The sequence below is a fragment of the Sparus aurata genome, chromosome 5 (genome assembly GCF_900880675.1).
Source record: "Sparus aurata chromosome 5, fSpaAur1.1, whole genome shotgun sequence".
In the NCBI taxonomy this organism is placed as follows: domain Eukaryota; kingdom Metazoa; phylum Chordata; class Actinopteri; order Spariformes; family Sparidae; genus Sparus; species Sparus aurata.
This window is the reverse complement of record NC_044191.1, coordinates 21,827,449-21,836,174: the sequence shown is the minus strand read 5'-3', so window position 1 is coordinate 21,836,174 and position 8,726 is coordinate 21,827,449.

The window sequence follows — 8,726 nt, the reverse complement described above, 5'->3', positions numbered from 1 at the left end:
TTAGCCACACCTGGCCTGCTGTCATCATCAACAGTGTCAACAACAGTGTTTTTGGCCACTAGTTTTGTAGAAGCGTGTGCCGTTGAGAGATGATTCATTAGATAAGAGTTGCTTACTGCTGTGTGCGTTTGTGGTTTGTGTGTAAACTGAACACTGCCTCTGATTGGCTTACGAACTCTCACTCTACCTTAGAGAGCCAATCACCATCACTTATGCGGTTGTCCCGCCCCTCACTCCTCCCTCGCCAAGCTAAAAAAAAAAAAAGATAAAGTAAAACAGCTTTGCAGCTCCGGTGGCGGAGAGCCGAGTCGGATGACAACAGCTTCAATGAGCAGTGTCAGTTTGTAACACGCCACATTTAATAGTCGGTAACGGTAACGGCGTTGTAACGGTGGAAATAGTAATTAATTAGATTACCCGTTACTGAAAAAAAGTAACGCCGTTAGTAACGCCATTTATTGTAATGCCGTTACTCCCAACACTGAATACAGCAACATCTGTAGTTTCCCTATGCTGTACATAAAAAAACATACTTCAGGACATATTCCCCTCTCTAAAGTAGATTTTGTTAAAGCAATGGCTGTTAGTTGCATTCTCTTCCGAGCAGGAGGAGACTGCCATGTGTCTTTATTTGCTCTTTTAGTTTAGTCGAGAAACTAGGTCAATAACACCACCCGAGCTATTCTCATTTTACATTAGGTTGTTTACGCCATTGGATATTTGTGTGAGAAGACAATCTTTTCATAGATGTTTTGTCCCTCAAGGATCATTTTATCTTAAGCTAGTAGATAAATGCTGAAGTAACGGGATGCTTTCATGTCATTGTTCTTAGGGTAAGACTATAAGGCCAAATGGTACCATGCCTGAAGTGTTCAAATGTGCCTCAACTGTGGATCAGTTTAAGCCAGACTAACTATGTTTGCCTAAATGTTGTTGCCAGGTTTTTTATTTCAACTAGGCCAAAAAAAAGAAAGCAGTGGGGTGGAATACTTAAACTTGACTCATTCAGTATGTCAAGACAAAAAGCTTTTATTTCTGGTAATGGTCGACAGCTATTTTGAAAATAGCACTCCAAACATGAGCTATGACCAGTGGACGATAGGTATGTATGCAATATGTTAATGTGCTCTTGGTTATTTTACATTTACACGTAATTTGAAAAACCTCGTCCTGGTTTTATGTGTTTGTTTTTTTTATCAAGGTACAACGCATTTCTTTGGTTATTTTTTTTCAACATTTTCTACTTGTATACATTGTGTACTTTTTATTATCTTTGTAAGCTGTGCTTATATGACCTTTTTAGTTCTTCTGTTTTTCTTGGTGTCAATGAACTGGCTTTCATGTTGTATTTGCTTTTTGTTTTTTTTTGCTATGTTGCTTATTTTTGGCTCTGAACCAAACCTACAGTATGAGTACTCTCCTCCTGTAAAGTTTACATTGGCTTTGTAATTGTTCTCTGTTGATGTTATTGTTTGTGTAACACTTAACTGCATGACGCAGAGTGTAATTATATGGCATTAATAGCTGCACAGGATTTCTGTAACCTTCTCGTCCCATCCGGTTGTTATTATTGCCTCCCATAAAAACGTACTCATGCGGAAAGGATTGTACAGTACTATGATACCACTGTTGAAACTTATACTTAAAACAATAACATTGTGTAATTATGAAGTGGCAATTTTCTTATCTGACTGGCCCGTGCCTGTTTTTATAGGCTTACAGTGCATTTTTTGTAAAGAAGGGCCTGAAAAGCTGCAAAATCATTACCAACTGTAAGGTATATTTTGTCTTTTGTGGTTTGTTTTTAGCATCTTTGATTTCCATTTGTGTATGGTCATTAAATTGGTGTTTCCTCATTTACTTGTTTGGAATAAAAAAAAAGCAATACATGTAGCTCTAGTCAAACCGGAACCTAAAAATCAGTCCTCATTTAATCGATTCACAATGGTGGTCATCCTAATTGATCACTCCCACACTTTCTCATGGGGGCATCATGGCATCTTCTCTCAGCGTACAATCAACTAGAACAACAAAAAGGTAAAAAGGGATGTATTGGGTAATATGCCACATAAATCCCTCTTTGTATGCTTCAAACAGATTCCCTCAAATGCTTATTGATATTTGACCCTTTCCTGTGACTCGGGGCTAAAGAAGTCCTTCGGAGTCATTCGGTTACGGTGGCTCTTCAAAGCGCTGGAGGGAACCAGGGACCTGTTCATTTGGCTCCTTCAGGATTGGGGGACAAGAGCTCCTTTCATGGGGGAAAAACAGTGGAAAGTCTGTGCTAAGGAGTTAATCACGCGCTGCGTATGTGTCCTCTTTTGGCGGGGGGGAGAGGGATATGGCAGGACTGGGGCACAAGGCAATGAAGGAGGAAGAATGGATGGATATGAGGATGGATGGATGGGTCATGTGATGGGTAATTGGAACCAGAAGGCAAGGCTGCTGTGTTTGGATTCCACTCTTTTGGTGTCAACTTACTTACTATGTACATGTGTGTTATTCATACACAAGTGTTAAGTTCTGCAGTCCTGAAAAGTCTTATTACACTTTGAGTCTGATTTATATTTCACATTTGAACTTGCTTATTTTGAATATACCTTATAATGACCTTGACAGCAAAAGGATGTGCATCTGATGATAAGGATTATCGAAAGGTTTGCTCAACATGAAATGCCTTACCCTTTTTCTTTAAAGTAGATCAAACAACTTATTGAACAATATTTCAGAAACTACTGGATGGATGTCTATGAATTGTTGCATAGAGATTACTGTTCCCCAGAGGATGAACCATGTCACTTTTGGAAAGCCCTCTTCCTCTGGCTTCACACTGAGCTTGACCTTTATTTTCATGAAATGTCCAAACAGATATTGGATGGATTGGCACAATATATTGTCCAGCCATTCATTGTCCTTTACTCGTTTGTTTACTTTTCCTCTTGGGCCACCTTGAAGTTGATGTTGAAAGGACTGACATGAAATTTGGTTTAGACATTCATGGTCCCCCCCATGCTGAATTGTAATAACCTCATTTATACCTTAACTTTCATCTAGTGCCATCATTGGGTCAAAACTATAATTTGTCTTTTTTATTCCTCTTTGGTTTATGATCAAATACCTACAAAACTAATGACATCAGCTTCAGGCTAATTATCAAATGCTTACACACTTCCTTGTCCCAAGAGGATGAACCATGATTACCCTGGGATAGAGTTCTCAACGGGCCTGAAAATTACAACCCGACCTGACCCGGCCCACGGGTTTTTAAGCCCGGACCCAATGCAGCCCGACACACCAGCATGAATTGTCTGCCCAAACCTGCCCGAACCCGACCCCCCGCACACCTGCGTTGTTTTCCTCATACAGTTGTTATCGTACGCAGCGGCGTCAGGTCTGCGTCTGCCCCTCCCCATGAATCAGGCAGCCAGACTTACTCTTCACCACACGTGAACAGCGATGACTCACAGAACAAACAATATATAATTTACAACCTGCAAGAAATGTGTTTTATGAAGTGTGTTTTATAAAAAAGGAAGCCCGAGGCCCGGCCCAACCCAGCTCATTTGCGCATTTTTTCCGCCCGAACCCGGCCCGAACCTGGCCCGAACCTGCAGGTCCGGTCGGGTTTGTCGGGATGGCCCGACCCGTTGAGAACTCTACCCTGGGAATGCCTTTTTCCCAGAGTTTCACCATAAGCTTGACCATTTCAACTGAAATTGAAAATTGGTTTAGACATCCATGTCCCCACAGTCTAAACTGTAATAACTTTGTTGATATCTCAGCGGTCCAATATTGGCCACCTGTTGACCCCAGAGTAGAAAGACTGGCTGTAGACTTAGTTTAGTCTTTAATAGGTCACAGCTTGATCTGGTTTAGGTCTTTCTTTTTTTTGGCCAGGCCTTGGACCTGGTCTTAAGCCTGTTTCAACTATCACAACCTCAATGTCTCCAAATCAATCATCCTTATAACTTGATTTATAGTCTATCAGCCAAACCCCTTACTGGAATCTAAAATCGCCCCATTTTTCATGTGACAATGGCTCAAAGTCTGATTCATCGCCAGGATGGAGAGGAATGTTGATACAACTGTCTCCATCTGCCTGTCCTCAGCCTGCAGATGGAGAAGACGCTCAGCTGAGCATACCAACACATGTTCTCTGACTTCTCATCCATGACATGTTGTGGTGAAGTCACAGCCTGGAAATGTGCGCTGCGTGTCACCGCTGTGCAGCATTTGTGGATAAACTGTGTTGATTGAGCATATGTGTGACTCGTGATGGATTTCTGTGCCTGTTGCTTTTTAATGAATTTAAGTGGGAGAGGCCTGTGTACGGCTGTGGAACCTGGCCTTTTTTCATATTCCCTCTACAGTTAGCTAAGAGTAATATTTTGCTTGTTTTATTGACTTGGTATTGAAGGCTGACGCGTGAAACATAAATTCGCTTTGGCGCTGCAACGCAAGCGAATACAAAGGAGCGACTATGCAGGATAACGCAACGCTTGGTCAAAAAGTCAGGGTTAGGAGTGTGGGAAGGGGGTTCAATGACATGTTGACTGCCAGTCTAAACATGACTTGGAGCTTGGGCGTCCACAGTGTGCCAAGTCTATAGAAAATGGCGAGGCTTTAAGACTCAGGCACTATGAGTCAGCCAAAAGCCCTGGACTCAGAAAACCTATTCCAGTCTCTGTGTTTCCACGGCAACGGGAACAGATTGGAACCACATCTGGTAGCCATTTCAGTCCCTGCAAGGAGAGGAAGAAAGAAATTTATGAGTGAGGGGGAAAAAGACAAATATTTTCTGCAATGCAAAGCAGAAAGAAAGTGGAGTCGAGTTACACTTAAAAGGGGTTGAAAATATTAATTCGACCGTGGACTCAGTCGAGAGCATTCTTTCGGTGCCCATGGAAGTCCAGGACAACGGATTAAGCTTTATTCAAGCTGAAATTGTGTAAGAGGCCTACAGTGGAAAGCAACTTGTATTAGCATGCCTGTGCTCAAGAAACAAAGGCAAGATTGCGAGTGGCCATTCAAAGATATTTTCTGTGCGAATCCCCTTATTTATTTTGAAAACCTATTGTTGAAATATTTGCAGTGTTCATTATTTCTTGAAAAACCTCACTGCAGCAGAGAGGCCGAGGTTTTTTTACGTCGACAATGGAAAAAGTTGCTTTTATTTCCGCGTTCAGCCCGCCGTAAATGTGTCTGTTGCAGCGAGATTTCCTAAAAATGCACTCACATCCCCCGTGGATTCGTTGCATCAGACGTGGCCAGAGGAGATTTGAGAATGCTGTTTTGTCTCTTATCCCTGTCGACGCGCTGTCTGCGAGAAACTCTGTCTAATTGCAGTCCTCCTTACACGTTAAATGTTGTTTCTCAGCCCCGTGGAAATGCAGTAACTATGAAATGACATTTACTGGAAACGGAGCTGGTTGCTTTTCTCAAGCCAAAACCGCTGAGAACTGAGGTCAGCTCGCAACCGGGATGGGGAGGGAGAAACAGCGCCAGCGCCGGGATGTGTGTTTATAGATTTCCAGTGACATCTACTCACTCTGCGATTTAAGACTGTCATTATAATAGGCCCCGAAACTCCCTTTTCGCAGTGGCACAGAGCGAGAAAAGGGTCCGCTCTAAATGCAGAAATTAAGAGCAACCGCACAACGCGCCGACCTCCCAATTAGACACTCAGACAAGAAGTGCTGAATCTGGGTCATAAAAGTCTCAGTCTCAGTATTCTGCTTCAAGTCAGCCTATGAGATGGAAAACTACTATTTACTTTACTTCAACCCACTTTGCTGCATCCGTGACATCTCAGGCTACTATAAGGCGGACTGATGCATCGTGATTCTCGCCCCTGGAACATAACACACACACACACACACACACACACACACACACACACAGTTTTCGTCTTCACAAGGACTGCTAATGTGGAAATACAAATGAATATGAATAGCCAGAAATGCAATTAAGCCACAGTTACTCTCTGAATCCAGATGGAGACTTTTCTTTCTCCTTTTTCCCCCCCACCCCTTTTTCTTTCACATGGAGGGGTGTGCAAACAGTTGTCTGGGACTTCAAATTGCCCTGGATTTTTCCCCCTTTGTCAGCATAATTCTGCGGAACGAGTGTATCAGGGGAGAAGATTTGGATGGCTAATAGAAAGCAGATCAGTCAGATGCTCTTTTCTCTCTCTTCCTCTCTTTCCCTCCCCTTCCTCTTTCTTTCTTTTAAACCCCTCTCTCCTTCTCTCATGTTTTTTTTCCTCTCCATAGCCTATTTTCCCTCTCCCTCATTCACTCCTTCCTCCTCCTCCCCCCCCCGCCCCATCCTTTATTCCCTCACACACCCGTCCATCCGCTATCTGTGCAGTAAAGTGGGACTCGAGACTTCATAATGTGGCTTGAGGTTTCAGCTTTCAAATAATTCCACAGGCTGACCCAAAGTTTTTTTTTTGTTTTTTTTTCCCTTACTGCTTCTCACTCACTCCAACAGAGAGCAGAGAAAAGAGAGAGAAAGCTGCTGCCTGATTCAAGATATTGGGATGGAAAATGATCACAAGACCCGAGATGTGTCTGCCCAAGCCCAAGGAAAATAAGCAGATGGTTTATGTTTTTTATGCACTGAACCCCAACTGTCCCACAATCAGTCTGTGACCGACGAACTGTAGCTTACAAGAGCTTTGTTGTTTGAGACGCAAACTTTCACTCCAATTTCTTTTTTTTCAGAGTTCTTCCGAAACCAGTCAAACACACGTCGATGCAGAGTTACACCCGTCTTCGCCTGCAGGAACATTTCCTCCTTTTTCCAACAGATTTTCTCGATCACGACTCCGAGGCCAGGTCGGGGATTATTCACACCCTTCTTCCCCACAGGCTGTTTGGTCGGACACACTTTGATAGCTAAGCCGGAGAAGTCGCCTTTACTTGCGCATGGATGCCAGGATGTATTTACTGCATGTGGTCGCAGTGCACTGGCATGTGAAGGGAAGTGTTAGCTGTGTATTTACCGTCACCGTGGCTGTGTGTGCTGGTGTGTACGCAACCCTCACAGCCCTGCTCTGCCTCGCAGGACAACACTGGAGCCATTATGGGGAGCCATGTGTTTCTGATTTACCCAGGCACAGATTAGAGGGAGGCGAGCAGCGGTTTGCTGTCTGCTTGCCCCCGGGCTCGTCTGATGTGGCCAGAAAACTGGACATCTATCAGTGCTGTACCCCTCCGCCGCCTTCGGGCCCCTTCCCACCTCACATCCACCCTGATGACACCCAAAAATTGTAAACACTGGAATTTTTGTCAGTGAAATTGTTCCTCCTTGACCTACATACGGCGCCAAAAACACCAAGCTGTCACTGCTGTATTCTTGACAATGCACGCTCGTTTGCTTAATCATAAGCACCGTTGCGGCTCTGGCGGGTGACCACAGAAGACAAGGGGTTTGGTTTGTTGTTGCCGCAGTAGTGTGAGACTTTTGACCTCCACGGGGGAATTCTCTCATGACTTGCCTCCTTCTGGAGAGGTCAGAGGTGAGCAACAAGACAGTACGCTGTGTGAGTGTGAAGAAACCACAAATTGCTCAAGGACACTTTGACAGCTGTTTGTTACAAAAGCAGCCCAAGCCAGACCGGGGACTCTCAGCGGTCAATGGGCTGCCCAGAAAAGCACAAGCAGTTGTTCAGTCACATCATTCATGTCCAAGAATTGTCAAAACGTACTTACAGTATACTTTTAAATTACAGCAACTCAGCAATATCAGATGTGATATGCAATGAAATCCGACTGAAATCCAAATTTGCCGGTCAGACGCTGTTAACTGGCATATCCTCTGTTTTGGGGTCTTTCTATTAGAATTGTATGTCAATGCAGTGTGTCTGCAGGTTTGTTTTGTGTTTTTTATCTGTCCAGAAGTGGTCATTACCATTGTTGCTGCAGCCAGCCTTTCATCAGTTTTTCATCATCCTTTCCAATGAGCCAGATGGTGTTTAAAACAACAATGTAAAAGCTTTATCCTCTCAGCCGTGTGGATGCAAATTGCATCATAATACCGTCCTCATGAAAGGCATCCTGAAGTCTGTATAAAAACCACTCACATGCCAAGTACCCCAACGAATCGCCGCCATTTCAAGAGATGTTGAGATTTCAAACAGCAAATAGAAAGTAGGTCTGTGCTTAGACAACAAAACTGTTTAGGTCTGATGATTGGGATGGTGAACTGAGTATTCAGATCTTTTACCCAAAGGAATCTTCAACCTGTCCTCCTTCTTGCTCAGGGTACATAAGCAAGATACAATTTTCACATCTGATATCAGATTGGAGCCAGCAGCCTGTTAGCTTAGCATAAAGACCGGAAACAGCAAGCCTGGCTCACTCTGTGCCCATCAGTACATCCAAAACTCACAAATAGACACGTCATATCTCCTTTTTTGGTTGACAGAAAGTGTAAAAATTCAGTTTTACATGGCTTAATATTCAGGACTTTTTCTGACCAGTGCAGTAACGTCCAGTTCATATCAATTTGCTCTTCTAACTCTTGGCAAGAAGTGCATTTACTACGGTCATTTCTGCATGTAAAAGTAAAAGCACAATGCAAATGTAAAGGTTTTGCCAGAAAAATGCACTGAAAGTAAGTTGCTGTAGCTGGTCAAAGATGAGGTACTTTTAGCTACAGCTTACTTTATTTTGGGTTGCTGATAATAATAAATCACAAGATTTGTTTGCATGTAAAACATT